This window comes from Sceloporus occidentalis, unplaced genomic scaffold (assembly GCF_023333645.1).
Source record: "Sceloporus occidentalis isolate IW3139 unplaced genomic scaffold, rSceOcc1.0.p SCAF_2, whole genome shotgun sequence".
Classification (NCBI taxonomy): Eukaryota; Metazoa; Chordata; class Lepidosauria; order Squamata; family Phrynosomatidae; genus Sceloporus; species Sceloporus occidentalis.
This window is the reverse complement of record NW_028316982.1, coordinates 175,335,166-175,354,750: the sequence shown is the minus strand read 5'-3', so window position 1 is coordinate 175,354,750 and position 19,585 is coordinate 175,335,166. Positions and strand designations below refer to the sequence as shown.

General features: G+C 42.2%; 1 protein-coding gene across 1 annotated transcript in view; it reads left to right on the top strand.

The window, feature by feature from the left end:
• The first annotated feature begins 18,801 nt into the window (after positions 1–18,801).
• LOC149319366 (E3 SUMO-protein ligase ZBED1-like) overlaps positions 18,802–19,585 on the top strand; it is a 47,226-nt gene continuing 46,442 nt past the window's right edge. The window contains exon 1 of the mRNA XM_089511553.1: positions 18,802–18,928. The gene's annotated coding sequence lies outside the window, so the exon portion shown is untranslated. The remainder of the gene's footprint in view (positions 18,929–19,585) is intronic.

Genomic DNA, 19,585 nt, shown 5'->3' with positions numbered 1-19,585 from the left:
TTGTGCCTGTGGCACCCTCATGGCCCACTCCAAATTGGACTGCGGGTGCTGGCCCTAACTTTCACCACAAGGAGCTGGATTACCCCAAATCCTTTTTGCTCCAGTCTAAAGGATCAGAGCATGGCCTTGGTGTGGCTTCCAGACACGCTGGAGGCATGTGTTGTATAAATGGTGTGTGTCCAATGTGGCCAGAAGCTGCTTTTTTTTTTTTTTTTTTGGCCCATGTATTTCAGGCCATAAACTAGCAATTAGATTTAGGGTTTAGATATCTAACATTTGTACTCATACTTTGGATTTGCCATTGTGAATCTCTGAGACTGAAAAAGTGTGATTCACCCAAGGAGGAATTGAACCTTCATTTCCAGAGTCCTGGTCCTAAGACCAAACTGCTATACCATGCTGGCGCTGTAGTACTTTACCAAACTACAGCTCCCAAGGTTCCATAGGATGCTTTGCATAGGATTCCATAGAAATTCCACAGGAATCCATAGGAAGATTGTGTTCAGGGTAGGTGTTTCAATAGCACAATTAGAATTTTGTTTGGAAAGGCAGAATTTCTGAGTATTGAGCCAGGTCAGTTAAAGTGGTCTCATGTGAATTATTTCTGCAGTGTATTTGGACCCTTTTAAACTTTTTGATTTAACATTTTCAGGGCCATGTGTCTTTCTTCTCTCTTCCTCAGGAATAGAACTCTTACTGGATTCTTTAAGAGTTCATCTACACTGTAAAAATAATGCAGTTTGACACCACTTTAACCACCATGGCTCCATCCTACAGAATCCTTGGACTGTGAGGCACCTTTACTTTTTGGCAGAGAAGGCTAAAGACTGTGTAAAATTACAAATCCCATAGGATGTAGCTACAGCACTTAAAGTGGTGACAAACTACATTATTTCTACATAAATGCACTCTAAGTTTAATACAGATTGCTTTGCAAACCAAATAACTTGAAAGGCAGTTGAGAAATGAAAGCTACCTAAATATGCAAGGCTACCTGCAGAAATCTTTTAAGTCCTGGTCAAAAGTAGTAGGAATCATAATTTAATTTCTTCTGAAAAATATAGCAGCTTATGTAGCTGAGCAAATAAATTATTAAAAGATAATCAGGGTAATTTTGTTGAACTGTTACATATCCTACAACATTTTACCTGAAACCAGGATACATGTATCCAAGTACAGTCAAGAAGGCAAATATTGTTGTTGTGTGCCATCAAGTCATTTCTGACTTATGATGACTCAGTCTAAGGTCCTACCACAGAATTTGTTCAGGGGAAGTTTGCCATTGTCTTCCCCTGAGGCTGAGGCATATGACTTGCCCAAGGTCTCCAGAGTCATTGGCCGACACTCAAACCACTGCCACACTGGAAATTTTATTAATAAGGAAAAGCACAAAAGCTTGGAGAAATTGCAGGAATGTAATTTTGCCTGCATCTGTGATAAAAAGCAAGATCCCATCTTCTCCTCTCTTCTCCCTCTGAGTTAACTGAGTGTAGAATACTTCTGTACTTTGAACTCAGTTTACAGCAACTGAAATAAGCTGAAGACAAATGAGGACAGGAGTAGGAGTAAGAAACTGGGATGCTTTAAAAGCAGCTGAAATTGTGTGATGACAGTGGACTACCAGATTGGGACAGCTGTAAAGTATGCAGTTTCAGTAATGCCTTCTTGAAGAATGCTATACCTTGTTTAGAGGGAATGACTTAATTAATCACTTCAAGTGTGAGAAAAGCCTATTAGTTTTATCTTTGTTTTAGACAAATGTAACACTTTCATCATAGTCTATTTTCAGCAGAGCTTAGTCTCTCTGGATTTAATTTAGCTTGGGTGAGAAAGTCTGATCACCATTGGTGTAGGATGTTTCTGTATGCTTTTGTTTTTATTTTCAATAGGATGAGATGTGATCCATTTTTAAGAAAAAAACATCTTGTAAGAACAAGATTTCTTTAAAACAGTATCCTTTCTGCATGATTAACCAAATCATTCATTCTTGCACTGACAGTAAACTCACTTCAATTTAGAATTTTAATCACATGAGGCAAAAAAACAGGGTTTTAACAGAATATCATTTTGGGGGGGCCAATTCTCATTGAACACTGTAATATCTACCCTGCTGCTGCCTTGCCTTTATTACTGTTGTGTACCTTTTCACTGATGGGTAAACCCCATCAATAGGCTCTCAGCCTTGCTACTATATTCCATTTCTGCCTTGGTGCAGTAGATTCTTTCTGATGCAGTTCTGCTATTCTGGCAGTTATGTGATGGGAGTGCGCATGAATCTGTTCCTCTCCTCATCTTACCCTTCCTTCTCAAAGTGATCACAGCACCTTCCTGAATTTGGCTGCTGTGTGCACATTCCAGAAGGTGTTGGAAATCACAACCATTTCCCCTCTTCCTCCAAGAAGGCAGCATTTAGCAGTGCGGAAAACAGATCACTTACTATGGATCACCAAAGCACTATCACGGAGGAAAGTGTGATAAGACATGATGCCAAACCGGTATGTTTCTATTCTTAAACTAACGAGATTGTGGCAGGATAATGTCCTGAAACAATTTTTTAAAATGCTGTGTAAGATTAAAGACTAAGATATACATTGTGACATAAATTCATATGGAGTACAGCCCACTTCATGAGATGCACAAAATGTATTTTAGTTGACAAGTATGCCTAAACAAATGATTCACAGTGATCAGAGGGAAATTAAGGGGAGAAAGCACAGATGGTAATCATCATGTTACTAACATTGGCCATTCAGAAAGTAATTGTAGGCTGATGATATAGTGGGTAGGGGGTCTCCTCCCCAATGGCAATGGCAATGCAAATAGTAAGGCAAATGGCAGGAGTGGGGAGCTGGCCCAGATTGAAACCAAGGGGTACAGAGAGTTAAAGTAGGGAATGAGAATTATACAGCCCACCAACACACACTCCCATTAGACCCCTCGCAACCTCCTGGACCTTACCATGCTGAAAAGTTCTCTTTTGGCCTAAAAAATACCAGCTGCATCTCCAGAGCTTTCCAAGTCTAGGGCGGATGAAAAAAGGAAGGTATGAAATAGGGAGGGATGCTTGTCAGTTGTCCACTCCTAGAATCCACCCATACACACCACATGGCAGGATCCCAATCTGTCCTATCCCCCAGTGCCTGCAATTTATGCATCTATTTATTAAAGTCTTTTAGATTTTTTTAAAAACATCAAAATTAAAACAGATACAATAAAAGCGATTGCTAAAAATAATAAAATAAAGATAAAGAATAAAATTGATTAAAAATAACTGATTAAAAACAAATCCATGAAAAACCAGAACAATGGCCAACATTAATAATCTAGTAAATGCAAGCATCACTTGCTTTTCTCTCTCTCAGTAGACTGGGTACCATCTAGTGTTCAGTCTTGCATTTGCAGGACAAGAAGTCCTGGGTTCCACTTTTCTACTAATGTTACACTCATCTCTCCATGGGGCTGTACAGATTGCCCTGAAAGGGCGGTCTGCAGCCCCCTCTTTCTGCTCCCAAGAGACGCCGCAACAGCCAAACCAAGTGGCATCCCTCTGCACCTAAAAGAATCTGAAAAAAAGGGTTCTCTTAGAAGCGCGCGCCCGATGCCACGAGTGCGCCATTAATGCACTGTGGTGCATCAGTGATGCAAGCGCAGCACGGTGACATATGGATGCTGTGCAGCACTTGTGTCATGGATGTGCACCCTGTGCGGGCAGGGCCACGCTGTCATGGCGGCGCCTGTACGTCCTAAGGTTCGGGGGCGTGCAGTTGCTGCACGCTCCCGAACCCTAGTATTGGCGTCTTCATGCCACTTTTGGCCCATCTTTACCGGGCTCACATTTGCTGGGGTTAGGAGGACAAGACCCTCGTGAATGTGGAAAAAAGCATAAATAACAAAAACACTATGTTGTTACCTGAAAGAACACCTCTCTAGGAATCTCTAGGTCCTCCAGTACAACTCTGTGGTCAACATCTGCCAGATACTGACCATAGAATTGCACTGAGGAGCTACAAATGCCTAGTGGAGTGTTTTCTCTAGGAATCTCTAGATCCTTAAGTGTGACTTTGGGTTAATGTTGACCACAGAGGTGAGCTGGAAGACCTAAATATTTCTTAGAGAGATCATATTAATAAAATCTTTGAATGATCAAATCCACAAAAGTCAAAGCTACAAATGTGGAGGGATGAGTGTACTTTCAGACAGTTCTCTGGTCCCTAACCTTTCAGGTAAGTGGGGGCTTCCTGTAGTCAGGAAAATGCCTGGGTCATTAATTGAGTCTTCAGTTGAAAGACCCAATTCTGGGAGCCAACCTAGAGCTATTCATGTGATCATAGATGCAGATCAATAACAATGACACTGTCACCTTTGTTCTTCTATATGATTTTTATTGTCTTTGCCTGATGAAGAAGCCAGTGTACTTCAAAAGTGGCAAGATGTATTTTGCAATTTTTGGTTGGCTTATTAAAGTGCTGTGATATGTATGGTGGACTAAGGGGATTTTCACACGGAGGTTCACTGTTGTTAAAATGCTGGCCCTTCCATTATGAATAAATGGCTACTCTGCGAACACTTTGTTGATGGGCAAGAAGCGAGTAAGCTTCAGTGATGTTTCAGAATCATGACTATCTACCACACCTTCACACTTCAGGAGTGTTTTGCCAGCAATTTAACAACGGTAAGCCTCTGTATGAAAATCCCCTTAGTTGTATTTCACTACATTTAGAGAACATGGCCACACAGCAGTTATTGACACCTGCAATAGTTGCCTCCCAATCCTGATAATCCATAATTCCAAGAACCCCAAGTTGTATTTTTAAAGCAAGTCTCTAGCTTTGCAGATACCAAGAGATTAAGCAAAATGTTCAACCACTTTTCTGACCATTTGATTTGTGAGCAGTTATTCTGCTTCCACAGAATTTCAGTGTTGCTGTTTTATTTTTATAAATCACAATGGATTAAGTGATTTTAAACCAGTGGATCAGTGATTGGTACATCCTCATGATTGGGAAGAAACTCCTGATTCATTTAAAAGTCATTATTTTTGTCTTTCCAAGTAAAAACTCTGCACATTTTTTTTAAAAAAAAAAGAAATCAGAAGTCAAAGAGTTTACTGTACTACTCAATGTTATGTAGAGAGATTTTGTAGCACCTTTGAGACTAACTAAAGAAAGAAGTGGACAGCATGAGCTTTCATAGACCTAACTCTACTTCCTCAGATGCTTTTGCATTTAATTCTACTCGATATTATAGTAGCAAAGATTGTTTATGATGTTTCATGCTCAGGTCTTGGTTAATATTGCAGTTTTATGAAACTATAAACATTTTTAAAAATTCCATTAATTCATGCAGATAAATTTTAGCATTATTATATTCATTTTGCAGGAGGCAGGGCTGTGGGTGAAGAAAAAAAGTGTATTATGACTCTGAAGTAGCTTGATGTTATCCTACTCACTTTATTGCAGGAGTGGTAGACTTCTCCAAGAAAACTATTGTAGTCAAATGTGGTTACAGTATTAAGCTACCTGTAGCAATGAGTGTTTGTAGGGAAATACAGGGGAGGTGAATATGATTTTGGCAGCAGTATAGTTCTTCTGAAGCTTTGAAGAAACCCAAGCAGTTATAGTAAAATCTCTCTTTTCATGCCTCATACAATTAGGTCAAAAGGTATGGGTTATAGAACTGTGAGAGTCTTACAAAGAAGTGGGTGATCTCGTGTTCTTATTTACTGAAATGCCTATGCTATACTGAATAAGGCAATTTGGTCTCTTTAATATGGCTATACTAGCCTAACAACCCTTCAATTAATTTGCTCACTGCTTGGGAAGTTCTGTTGATACCAATGGCCACACATGTTACACACACTCTCATAGTTATTCCCCCTTCAGCAGCTCTTTTCCAGTATCATTTATTTTAACAGACACACATCAATGCAGGTATAAGCCCATATCAGAGATGGATACCCACTCAAGACCTGCACCGGATGCAGTTAAAATAATGTTGATCACTAAACTATAAAGGATATTTTTTGTTGATTCAGTTGATCTAGGCTTGCTATCATGAAAGCAGTTGGACTACTTCTCAGCATGATAAAACCAGTTCTCTCATTCCTACTTGCAAATAGCATTGTGACACTGGGAAGCATTTTGTCCTTCTTGTGTATAGAAAGATAATATTTAACATGGATAAAGTCAGGCACCTGAAAATGAAAAATGAAAAGTGATATTGAAGCAGCCTCTTGATATTTGATGCCAAAGGGAATTTCATGTTCAGCATATTTACAGATTGTACATAGGATGAACTTTGTGAAGTCTGAAAGCTAGATTATGCTGTGACAGAAGAGTCAGTACAATTTCCTGTTGTACAGACGGATTTCAGATTTTTTTTCTTTGCTGTTACAATTTGCATGAAATTTGTGTAAGCCTTTTGAGCAATGGAATGCAGCCCTCTATGTGTTTGGTCAAAAGTAAATTCCACACTGCCCACTGTGGCTTGCTCCCCAGGTATATGTGCATAGAATTGCAGCCTAAATGTGCTTTAACCTATGTATTTAAATGGTTTCATGTCTTTAGTTACATACAGTATTTTAATCTATGTTGTACCCTGCCTTGAGCCTTGGGGAGAGGCAGGTAAGAAATAAAAATATATTATTCTTATACTAATTTTGTCAATACCATTCAGAAATTGTGCATGCTACTTTTTTCATTTTCAGCTCTCCAAATCTCCCAGCCAAAATAGCCACTGGTTATGCCAGAAGGGGCATTCTGGGAAATGTAGAGTAGCTTCATTTTCTTTTCTTTGTTATCCATGTCTGATATGTCTTTCTGACCCCTCATATACAGAAGGCATATGATAGCTGTTAGAATAATTAGTAAATGATTTCAATGAAATCCTTTAAAAGCCAAATCTCATTAGAAAAGTTACACGCTCCTCATAAAATGAAATCATTCTGCACTACACACAGTATTCTGTGTAACATAGGCGCAGTACAGAGCACCAGGAAGAGGCGGCCAGGAGCTGCCTCTCTTTGCTGCGTAGCTGCGCCACAGCAACCAAATTGTGCAGTGCGGCTACGCAAAAAAAGGGCTGCTAAAAAGTGGCTCCTTTTTGTGCCGCCACAAACAGCTGGCGGCAGCTCAAACATGTCACTGCTGCGCGGCTCCATCTGGAGGCTGCGCAACAGTAACATCATTGCTACGTGCACTGTCTATTCGATGCCACACAGCAAGGACGCCCTCGTCACATGCGAGGGGAGTGTGGGCGGGGCAACCCTTTCACCTGATGAGGGCGTCCTAAGGGGCCTGTCTGTACTGGGCCATAGATATGGTAATGCAGTCTGCACAAAACCATAGCTAAGAATTTCATAATCCTTATTCACCTTGGTTTGTGGTTACAAAATGATGAAGTCATGTGTAGCAATATCAATATCATTTTCATTTCTTTACCGCTTCATAGTGAACTAAAGCACTCTCTAAGTGATTTACAATGTGTAAACCAATTGCCCCCAACAAGCCAGGTACTCATTTTACCTACCTACAAAAGGATGGAAGGCTGAGTCAACCTGGAGCCCTCTAACATCAAACTCACAATGTTGTGGCTGCAGTCACAGCATTTAACCCTGCACTACCAGAGCAAGTTAGGTCTTACCCTGTACTTGGAGAAAGTTTATCATGATAGGAACCTGGTAGAAAGTGCTATATTTAAGAAATGTGCTGCATTTTAAACCATTCTTCAATGGTTTAGCTGGATTTAGCTGTTTATAGCTGGAATCTCCAATATGGTACCCTCTAGGCATCTTCTGGCCTATAAGTGCTGTCACCCTGACCATTATAACTATTCGTCAGGTATGTTGGGTACTGTAGTCCAAATAAGTCCAAGGGTTATGAGAAGGGAATAAGGTTGGAAAAGGCTGTGAAAACATTAACAGCATGAGATAACACAACAGGATTTCAGGGACACTGGGTCCATGGGTTTACATGGGAGCCTCCGTTTATTGATGAAGAGAGGTGACAAAAACTATGTACAAGCATTGGCTACTCCCAAGTTCTAATCTGGACTTTTCACTCTCTTAACATCACCAGGAGGTTACTGATTTTTTAAAAGAATGTCTTGATATCCATTTGTGAAGCATGAGTCCAATGCGTGCAGTTGTATCATAAAGCTAAACAATAGATTATAGACTGTGTGGTGTTTACTTGGTGGTATCTGGAAGCATACACATAAAGAATTCAGTGGGGTTCCAATATATTGTGGTTACATATTCAGTTGGACTGATCTAGGCTTAGACTGATGCTGATATTGAAGTTGTTGAAGTTTTGGTGGGCTTTCTAAAGAGCTTCTTTTCCATTATGAAAATATGAGTGATGGCTCTCAGAACCAACCTTGGGAAACAGGGACTTCTTCCATCATAGATATGACTGTGTGTGTAATAGAAGCAAGTTGACATGTTTATACTGAGTGAGGGATACAAATTCCTGGAAAGCTTCCCAGTAAAGCTTGACAAGATTTCTGAAGAATATTTGAATGACCTGGCTACATTACTTTAATCATGTGTAGTGTCTCCTGTCACTGTACATACTCATCTTTTAATCTGGTTTATTCACAAAGATAAAACAAAGTGAGCAGACACTATGGCTACACACAGAATTAGCATGTCTCTGTAAAAGAATGCAGATTAAAATCTTGTAGATTCTATTTTTGGAAAATATTGATTTGGTCCTTCTCCTTACACTCTTCTCCTAATGGCTCTTTAAAAAATCTAATTGTTTTGTTTGTTTGTTTATAATCTATTACTTTCAAACAAGCCATTTAATGTCTCTGTTCTCTGTTGCAATCTTCTGCAAAAATGCCACTGGTCATGTCAGAAGGGGCATTATGGGAAATGTAGAGTAGCTTCATTTTCTTTTCTTTGTCATCCATGTCTGATATGTCTTTCTGACCCTGCATATGCTCATATGGCTCAGATGATACCATGTTTTATTTTCATTTATCATGTGTGAGCTACCACCAATTAAACAGGTAGACTCTGGAGAAGGTATCCACAATGTTCAAGTGTTGTGTCTTTTAAAGAATCACAGTAGATCTACAGTACTTGTATGTTTTACTCCAATTTTTATGGTACCATTTAATTATTGGTACTGTCCTCACATATTTGCTTCCATTATGTTTGTAGCATCAATGGGTAATTTTTATTTTGTTTTATTTATTTGTTACATGCTTCATGGTGAAAAATGTATACATAATCATAATTAGCAGTCTTACACTGAGTAAGAGCTTTGCTCCTCCTACCCCAGACATGAATAGTTTGGTCCTTTTAGAGGTTTTTGGCCTGCAACTCCCATAAACACTTACCTGGATGGCCAATGGTAAGGGATTATGGGAGTTCTAGCTTTAAAGTAACTGCAGGGCCAATGTTTCCTATCTCTGATCTAACCCAATTTGTTCAGAGGGGGTTTGTCTTGCTTTCCTTTAAATGCTGATATTTAAATAGCTGAGATACTGTGAATTAACTTACTGTATATAAAGCCACTGTTCATGTGCCAGTGATCAAAACCAGAAAGATTGAGGCCAACCTCTTAGCTTTGGTCCCTCCAAAATTGGCAGCAGTGCCTGATCCACTTCTTTAAAGCACAGGCCAAATGACAACCTCAGATCAAAATCTGTGAACATAGAAATGTTAGAAGAGTGCATAAATTAAAGGAGAGGGGGCATTAAAAAGGGTGGATTCAGCCAGTGGATTTACTTTTGCCTATGTTTTGCATAATTATTAATTACTATTTGTGTAGGAAGAACTTCATCATACATCCTGAAAATACTTAAGTACAGCCATACTGTCTGATGTCCAAAATGCCACACTGTGGTCCAAAAATTGTAACAGTTTTCAAAGAAGTAGCCATGTTGGTCTCTTGCAGAATAAAGAGGAGGAAAGGAGGAAGAAGGGGGGAAAAGAATGTAGCAGCTAACTCTCTCATTTTTTAGTTGAGACTAATTGATTTTTATTTTAGCATGCACTTTCATGATATCAATCAATTTCTTCAAATGCATAGAGAGTGATATTAAAGTATCAGGTTATAAAACATATTTATAAAATTTGGGTAGTGGATAGAATGTAGTAAGATACAGAAAGATGCAAATCATGACTCGCCCTAATTTTCAAAGGGCTGCTTGAAGTGATAACAGGTCTTGCAGTTAGTCTTCATACGTGAAAGCAACAAATCTGATTACTAGAATTCAGTATCTTTGGGCTCAAAACCTTCTGAAGAAGTATTGCAGTTCAAAAAATTGTTTGATATCCAAATAACTCATGCTAAAATAAAAAATAAAAATCAGTTTTAAAGGTGCTGCTACATTCTTTTTTTCCCTACCCCCTCCTGCACTTCCTTCTTCTTGTATACGGTCAAAAAAGTAATTTTTTCCAAGTATTAATACAAATGCATACTTCAGTGTACAAGAAGTGATGTCAAGTACTTGACTTATTCCTCTATCAAATGTGTATTTTGGAAACAAATAAGAGTGACCTGGGCCCTACCTGTGTAAGCCAAACACAACAGCGCCCCCCTCCCTGGTTCCCTTGGTAGGGAGACTGGATAAGACATGGCCCAAAACCTGGTTCTGGTGCAAGCAGACCAGACTACGTCTCACCCCTCAGCACCAGAACTGGGTTTTGCCCCAGTTATCCCAGATTTAAAAAATTCACCAGTTGCTCTGAATCTTCTGGGAACAACCCTCTGTTCTGAAGCTGGGCAGCTCAGTGGAACATGCTAGTGGTCAGCCACTTTCAGAACAGGGCTTTGCAATGGAGGAGAATTAGGGCAACTCTGGAGGCATGATAGTCCAGGCTGCCCCACTCAAGTGCAGACAGGCCTATAAGGCACTGGAGAGAGCCCACATAGTGTGGTGGTTTGAGCCTTGGACTCTGGAAACCAGGACTTCAATCTACACTCAGTCACGGAAACCTACTGGTTGACCTTTTACGCTACATTCCCACTCTCTCAGCCTTAGAGGAAGGCAAGGGCAAATCCGCTCTGAACAAATCTTCCCAAGAAAACTGATAGGTTCACTTTCTGGTTACAATAAGTTCGAAATGACTTGAAGGCACACAACAAGGCCTGCTAACTGCCTTCCTGGGTTGGATTTAGACCAGTTTGTTCCTAAGATTGTTCTGCTACAGATATGACACTAGATACTCATATCTTCCATGAAAGTGAACCCGCCTTATCTCAGCATCTGACATTTTGAAATATACTGCTTTGAACATTGAGCTTCCATTGAGCTGAAATCTGTTAATAAACCTATGCTTTTTTTAATTTGTCTAAGGCTGCAGACCTGTGCACTCTATACTTATTAGGAAGTGTGAGAGTAGCTTCTAAGTTCTGCTTGCCACCAGAGTCCTTATAGAGATTTTTACAGCACTGTGGACAAATATTAAACATGTCCTATGGCATGGAATGCATTATTTGAAAATTGTTGACACTGTCTGGATAATTTATGTTAGCTTGACAGTTCAGTGAGATAAGGCATGAGTTCACCAAGCTTTTCGGTGTTACTATCATAGCACACATCCACCCATCTGGAGCCTAACTGGGAATGGTGTGAGACACTGACTTTTCCCTTACTGTCTTAAAAAACAAAAACAAAACACCCTATGCTTTTGCTTTCTTGAATAGAGGATGATCTTGTGTTTGCACAGTAAGGTTTCCTTTGTTTAACTTTGGGCTACAAAAGCCTTAAGATACCACTTTACAATTGTCTGTCACCCTAGAAGGGAAGTGTACAGCAGCTTATGGATCCTGCAGGGGTAATCTGAGTAAAATAATTGTTCAGGGACCTAATCTACTATCTGCTGTGAGGGACTATGGGATCCTTATCAACTAAAAGATCCAGAGAAGTTCCTTTTATGTTAAACATGTGATGTGTATCTCTTTGTCACCAACAAAGCTTATTTTGTACCAGTAATGTGTGTCATTACCAAAGGAGGCCTGAAACTGTGGTCATTTCCACCTCAGAACATTTGGCATTTAAAAGCCATTTAACTGTGCAGCATTACCTTTCCCTTCTTCACTCTTTGAGGTAGTAAATTTTAGAAGTTAATTACGCACTGTGTGAAGAATTACTTTCTTTATGTCTGACCTAACCTACTACATATCACCTTAATTGGGGTGACCCTGAATTCTCAGCTCCAGTATATAAGTAGAACTGTAGAGGAGGCATGCATCAGTTAGATTCCAGTTGCTTCTTCAGATCCTTTCTCTCCATTACCTTGATTGTTCAATTCTGAGCTGGCTACCCCAATGTAAGGCATTTCTGAATCTCTCCCTTTTATTTTCAGTTACTGCACTGTCCTTTATTTCCCATTAACAATCCAGCAATGTTCAGTCATATTATTGGGCAATGCTACCAGACAGTGGTCTCTGGTATTAAAAATTAAAAAGGCATTGTGATGCTAGTCTGACTTTTTCCCCTCTCACTTGTAATAAAAAAGATAAAAAAAGGTAGACAAAGTGATGGGGAACCCAGAGGGCCTATAAATGAAGACAAGGAGTTTGGTTGCAATTCCTCAAATGAGACAGGAAAAATCCAGGATTAAAGCTCAATTTGGAAGCACCATTAGTCTAGACAGAATATGGTTCCACATTCCTTCATTCACGAAAGTTCCATTTGTGGATATTGGCACTACAAAGCCACTGGCTTTTTTTCTGCCAATTTAACTCCCATGATGTATGCAAATGAAGTCCTGGAAAAAGATGGTTGGTATGTTGAAATTTTGCGATGAACTCTCACTGAAGAAAAGAACTTTGGATGGGATCCTTGGCAGAGTTGTTCCACAAGTTACCCCCATCCCAGTGCCATTATGGCACTGCCAATAGATAGGATTCCCAGGGTCTGATCCTTCTTCTCCAGTCCTGAGTGTGAAGGGGAGGAATCTCAGGGAAACTCTTGCTCCTTTCTTAGATTTGGAGTTTTTTTATTTGATTGTGCAATTGAGGCTGATGGCTAATGTATCATGTTTAATGATATCACCAGGAACTGCCCCTTGAAAAAACAATCTTATGATATCACCAGCTCTCCCTATCCCATGACATCACAAGGGGTCATCTCTGCAGGTTTTGGTGTTGAAATCTCAGGGCGTGAGATAGTCCTGATCTGGCAAACCTATCCATAGCAATTTGGATCACTAGTATCCAAGTTTAGGACATGAAATGGAGATCATGAAAACAAAACTTTTTTTATTGTATTATTATTTTACATCTTCTATGAAAGAACAAATCTAAGTGAAGTGGTAAAAACATAATGCTTTGAAACAATTGCTCTAATCCTAGCAATTGGCAGTGTCCTGAATTCTAAAGTATGCATGCCTCTGCACAGTAGAAATGATGCAGTTTGACATCACTTTAACTGCCATGGCTCTATGCTACAGAATATTTATGTATTTACCTTATTTATTTTATTTTTATGCCACCTTCCTCCCAAAAGGGGACCCAAGGTGGCTCACAAGATAGAAACAATTAAAACAATTAAAATAACCTAGTTGGAACAGTATAAAATTAAGATTAAAAACATACAAAAGGTAAAAAAAACATAATCTAAAACACATATCTCATATAAAAGAATCCTGGGATATGTAGTTTTGTAGATGCCATAGGATGGAACTGCAGCACTTAAAGCATGCCAAATGGCATTATTTCTACAGTGTTGTAGCTTTTCTTCTTATTGTGTGCCTTCAAGATATTTACAACTTAAGGCGACCCTAAGGCGTTCCTATCACAGGGGTTTCCAGGGCTGAGAATGTATGGCTCACCCAAGGTCATCCATCTCACTTCAACCAGCATGATCTAATGCAGAATAAAAATATGTCGGTTGCAATGCTACGCTTACTAAGGTATATGTCCCATTTAATTCAATAGGACTTAGAGTAGATATCCAGTCAAAGCAGAAACTGGCATATATTTCTTTAAGGCTCAGGTGTAACAAATTGCAGAGTGTTACCCAGCATAGTGTAAGAAAACTAGACAAGTTTTAATAAATGTGGGAGAGAGTCCTCATGTGATCTAGACCTATGCCCCTCCTGACTCATTAAGAATGGAGCTTGCAGAGTGGATAAAGTAAATTGTTAATGCCTCTTTATAGCAAGTCAGGGTCCCAGCATATTTTAAAGAGGTTATTGGAAGACCTCTACTGGGAAACCTTATCCTTATCTTGGTTAACTATTTTTGATCAGGTAATGGAGCATGTGGTGCATGTTCAATAGGGATTCAGCAAATAGATTATCTAGATTTATTTCAAGCTGGCTCCACACCTGATTCCAGAACCAGGTATGGTTTTGGTCACCTTGGTGGATAATATATGTCAGTAACTGCACAAAGACAGTGTGTTCCTGTTGGTTCTCCTGAACCTCCTGGACCTTTTGATACCAGTCCATCAGTCTAAAAGAAGTGTGAGGCATGACTGTCGGAGGGCAGCTGTATGGAGCTCCCTGCCAGAGGATCTCTACGCTTCTGAAAAAGACAAGTGTGCAGGGACCTCTTCCAAATCCTAACTTCTTCCCAGCAAGCCACACTAGGAAGTTAGGTTTATTTTAAAGAGACTTTGGAAATGTTGCTGGCAGTGGAGTGTTATAAATGCACTGTACCTTTAACACCAGTTATGTGTAGACTCAAAGGCAGAAAAGATTCATTGAGCTATTTTATCTGTATCCCCAGCTGTGCAGCAGTGTGAGTCCATTAACCAAAAAAGACCATCTTTCTAGGCCAAAATGTTTGAAATTAGATATGGCACATCCATCCTCTGAAGCTGTTATATTGTCATCATAGCTATATATACTCTCAATAGTGGGGAAGCATCTGTCTCCTCCTCTTTCTACCATTTCCCTTTCCCAACTCCTAAAATATTCCTTTAACAAAGCACTTGAAATTTACTCCTTAGTGATCCTTACATGTAATATACTGTGTAGTAAAGTTTAAGCATGCAATTGTTTAGGTTGGGATTAGAAGAAAGAGCATGTTATGATATACAAGTCATGTTATATTGGACAAACTGAACTCAGAGAAGCTCATCTAACAGGATCAGTACAGCATCAGTACTGCCTTTATCCTTTCCCTTCATTCCTTCCCTTCTCTTGTCCCACAAAATTTTTACTGTCTCGTAACATACAATTTAGATAACATCCATATTCTCCAGTTGTATGGTACTCATAATGGCCCAAATATTCCGGTTCTTTCCTTTCTATATATATAGATGGCAGCATTATTCTGGAGCAATGTGGATTTTATGAATGCATTCTATGCCACAGACTGTACATCCTTGTCTGCCATTTGTATGCTATTCAACTGTAGAGCTTGAAGCAGAGCATATTAACCTGTCAGTTTTGTAGCAGCCGTTCACACCGATCCTTTTGATCATAAGTTCATATCTTTTGTATCCTCCTATCATATATTTGTTTCCTTTTATCATATATTCATGTACTATTTTGATATTTTATCTTTTATCATTTTTGTACGGGTACATAATGAAAAGTTAGACTGTGATTCCCAGCTTGGTTGCTCTTCTTCAGTCTAAAAGCCAGAAGTTGCTACTTTTCTTGATGCTGGATTTTCTTGTTTATTGGATCTGGAAAGTTTCTGTCAAACACATCTCTTCTAAGTAATTGTCTGTTCTAAGCAATTATTACTATTGCTGTGGATATTGTCTGTGGAAGAGAATTATTTTAGCCATTCTTTGGAGTGAAGTAACAAAAAAGCCTTTCCTTTTCAAGCACAGATAAACAATTTATTTTTGGGATGTACATTTATGGAGGTGAGAGACAGGATGATTTCCTTAAAACAAGTGGGTATCTAGATGGAGAGAGGGAGCTTTCTTTCCATCTTCAAATTAATATGTGAAGTAGTTGCACAGCAGAAAATATTGTGTACATTTCTCATTCAAATACACTAATCAGTCAAGAGTAATGGCTAATAATTGTTCCTTGAACTGACCATTGTTGCACATCCAAGCTCAAACATGTCACTGTAAAATGCAATGCAAAAGCTGACTAGTGCGATTTTGTGGTACCATAAGACATATGTAACTGTAAGAATTGGTCAATTTGTACTTCATTTTCTTATTTGCTGGAGAAAATCCTCTGGATAAATTTGACTAAGCTATATGTACTGCATCTGGATCTCACCTAGTGTAATCCAGATATGTTGAAGCACAACTTGCATCAGCCACAGGCAACTGTGCGCAGCAGTTTAATATGTATCTAGCGCTCCTTCTCGCTCCTGTATTCTTTGTTTCCAGGCTCTTGCGGAAGCTACTGACCCAACTACATCACCAGACATTTTTTACTGGCATACCGAATAACAGGAGCTGCCCTGCAGAGATAAATAATGTATTAGCCCCAATATATAAGGTGGATGACCTTGTAACGGTTCTGAGGGATTTGATTCACACTTCCAGTCCCATTCCACATCTCCTTTTCAGTGACAATTACAATGTGTCTTTACTTGCAAGTTGTAGAGTGCCTTAAGTCATTTCTGAGTCATCGCGGATGGGGCTTTCTTGGCAGGATTTGTCCAGAGGGGGTTTGCCCTTGCCTTCCTCTGAGGCTGCGAGTGCGACTTCCCAAGGTCAGAGTGGATTTCTATGGCCAAGTGAGGATTCAAATCTTGATATCCAGATCTGTAGTCCAGTGCTCAAACTGTTGCACCGCGCTGGCTCTTACTTGCAAGTACTGCATTTGATATCAGGTGAAACCATATTTCCTGCCCTTGGAGTATTTAATGGGATCAGCTTCTAGCTCTTTTGCAAAGACAAGTGATCTCATGGAGCTGCTATGTCCATACATGTAGCAGTTATTGTCTGAATTTGGATTAATACCTGTGTCAGGAACAGCCCTCCTATTAGGTAGACTGAGGTGGTTCCCTCAAAGGATATAGTAGCAACCTTGACCTGGCTGCACCCCACAAGCAGAAGCCACCCCGACCCAAGCAGCCGGCCATTGCCCAGCAGGGACTCAGGCTGCCATCATTCGCAAGGGTGGCAACAAGATTTCACTGCCTCAATTGAGTTGGGCTTTTTGTAAGGTAGTAGAAAGGAGGAAGGGGGGTTCAGAGGAAAGGTACCAGTTGGGCCATTGCCTCAGGTGGAAAACTATCTTGGGTCGGTCCTGAGAAATTGTGACCTTTATCTACAACACTTCCGTGTGTGTGTGTGTGGGTGTGTATCACAGACACACACACACACACATCTATTTGTTGTTGTTGTTGTGTGACTTCAAGTCGTTTTTGACTTCTGACAGGTATCATGGGGTTTTCGTGGCAAGTTTCTTCAGAGAGGAGTTTGCCTTTGCCTTCCTCTGAGGCTGAGAGAGTGTGACTTCTTGCCCAAGGTCACCCAAAGGGTTTCCATGGCTGAGCTGGGGGTCGAGCCCTGGTCTCCAGAGACCTACTCAGACCATTCACACACAGAGAGAGAGTGTAGGTCGCTCGCTCACCCTCAAGAAGGAAGCCTGGGCAGCCTTTCCCTCGTAGCCACAGCCACCTCGGCTGATGGCCCTTCGCCGCCTTGAGTCGCTATATTGGCAGAAAGGCGGGATATACGAAAAGAGTAATAATAATAATAATAATAATAATAATGATAGCACCTGCTATGAAGGGGCCATGAAAGAAAAACACCTGCCCCCCGGAGGCCGAGCCAGACGGCCAGGCCCCTGGGAGGAGGCTGCTGCTGCTGCCCCTTGGCCCTTTCCCTCCCCTCCAAAGGCCAGGCGAGGTTTCGGCGGCTGCGCTGCCTGGCTGGCGCTTTTTGGGGGCGAGGGGCGGGAAGCAGGGGAGGCGGCGGCGGCGGCGGCGGCGGGAGACACCCAGCGAGGAGAGAGCGGGAGAGAGCCGGGCTGCTGGGCGGAATACTAATCAGGGCAGCAGCAGCAGCAGCGGCCCCGTCTTCCCCGCAGCGCCCCGCTGGCCTCCTCCGCCGCAGAAGGCGCCTGCAGGGGGCTGCTGTCCCTCGGGCTCCCCGACTGAGGAGGGCAGGAAAGAGCCCCTTCATCCCCTGGCGCCAAAGAAGACAAAGATAGCCCTGTTCGTTCTCTCTGCCCTTCTTCCCTTTCATGGCTCTCCTCCTGGGGCTTCTCGGGAGCAGAGGGGCTGAGGAGGTGGAAGCCCTCATCTTCTGGGGCTCCGACCTGAGGAGGAGGAGGAGGAGGCGGAGGGCAGCAGCGGCGCCTCCTTCTTCCTCCGCCAACTTCGGAGGCGCTCCTCTGCCTGGGCGCCCAGCCTCCGGAGCAGCCCCCCAGCCTTCGGGCCGCCCGGCTTCCCCTTGAGGAGGAGGAGGAGCCCATGGCCAGGGGCTCTCCCCGCCGAGGGACCCGCTTCGGACGCCTTCGGGCAGCGGCGGCAGCTTCAGGGGGACGGCGCCGGGGAGCCTCCTGAGAGGCCGGGCTCCCCTTCTTCTTCGTCTCCTCCTCTTGCTCCTCTTCCTCAGCCGGGCACGAACCAATGCGGAGGCAGCCCCGCTTCTAGCGTCTGGGAGGATTTTGTTGGCCGTTTGCTGCCCTGGGCTCCCTCTCCGGCTCCGGGGGTCATGCAGTCCCTCATCTCCCCGGTGACCAAGGCGATCCTGGTGGCCCTCTTCATCTTCGCCATCCTCCTCATCCTCTATGTCATCCTCTGGTACATCTGCCGCGACGTCGACTGCGACCATGGCATCTGAGCCCGGAAGGAGCGGGCGGCGGGGCCGCTAGGCGAAGCCAAGCCAAGGGAAGGAAGGGACCACTTCGCCTCGCCTTCTCCCAACTGGAAGGAAGGAAAGGAAAAGGAAAAGGAGAGAGAGAGAGAGAGAGAGAAGCAGAGCTTGGGCCGGATTGTTGGAGCATGTTCTCTCATCTCTGGAAGGGAACCTCTTGCCGTCGGAGCGAAGCAGACTAGAAAGTGACCTTCAGGGATCAGGGACCCAGCCGGTGAGCCCCTTCTTCTGCCTTTCCTCTGGGGAAACAAAGAGCCGGGGGAGGAGGGAGGGTTGGGTAAAGGTGCTGGGAGACCCAGCTCCTTCTCCTCCTTCAACCCTTCCTGGAAGAAGGGGAGACCCCCCGCCGTTTACAATCCCGCTGGGCAGTCTCGTTCCTTCGCCTTTTGCCGAGACTGGGCACTGGCCTCCTCCTCTCCTCTCCTCTCCTCTCCTCTCCTCTCCTTGTGGTTGTGGCTGTTCCCCTTTCAGTTTAAAACCATGGGGAAAGCAGCCTCTTCGGTCCACTGACTCGCCGTCCTGGGGGCGACTTCGTAAACTTCAGGAGGGAAGATACTGTGACTTTAAAAAGAAAGGTGGGGTGCATCTGCACTGCTGAATTGGTGCGGTTTGGTACCACTTGAGCTGCCCTGGCTCAGTGCTTGGGAATTCGGGGAACTGGCACTAGAGGTGCCACAACAAATGACAATTCCCCGAATTCCCTAGCACTGAGCCAGGGCAACTCAAGTGGTACTAAACCGCATCAATTCAGCAGTGCAGATGCATCCTTAGAAGTGGAGGTCTACTCCAGAGAGAAAGTGTCTGTCGAGGTGAGGTTGGAAAGGTGTCAAGGACTGCGAGGTTGTCTTCGCAGGCTCCCCATTATTGGGAT